This window comes from Penaeus monodon, chromosome 21 (assembly GCF_015228065.2).
Source record: "Penaeus monodon isolate SGIC_2016 chromosome 21, NSTDA_Pmon_1, whole genome shotgun sequence".
In the NCBI taxonomy this organism is placed as follows: Eukaryota; Metazoa; Arthropoda; class Malacostraca; order Decapoda; family Penaeidae; genus Penaeus; species Penaeus monodon.
Window position 1 is genome coordinate 20,776,199 of NC_051406.1, and position 256 is coordinate 20,776,454.

A 256-nucleotide genomic window follows, 5' to 3' on the forward strand; every position below is an offset into this window, starting at 1 on the left:
CATACATATGTCTACTACCAGGAAAAGACGGACTTCTTCTGAGAAGTACATTGTAGTGCGTACGCTATTGAGTGTGTGTGTTGTGAATATTTTAATGTGTGCGTACGCTAATTTGCATAAATCGGCATCTGTATCTCGATGTAACGTGCGTGTCTGTGCTGAATGTTTGAGTCAATACACCGATTCATAAAATTGAAATTGTGGTTTTTTCAAGTCTTTTCTTATAGTTTTGATAAACTTCAGTGCCAGACATTGT

At 37.1% G+C, this 256-nt stretch overlaps 1 protein-coding gene across 1 annotated transcript in view; it reads right to left on the reverse strand.

Annotated features, from left to right (window-relative positions):
* LOC119586604 (sphingosine-1-phosphate lyase 1-like) overlaps positions 1-256 on the reverse strand; it is a 24,010-nt gene that overhangs the window by 6,383 nt on the left and 17,371 nt on the right. The gene's annotated exons all lie outside the window — the stretch shown is intronic.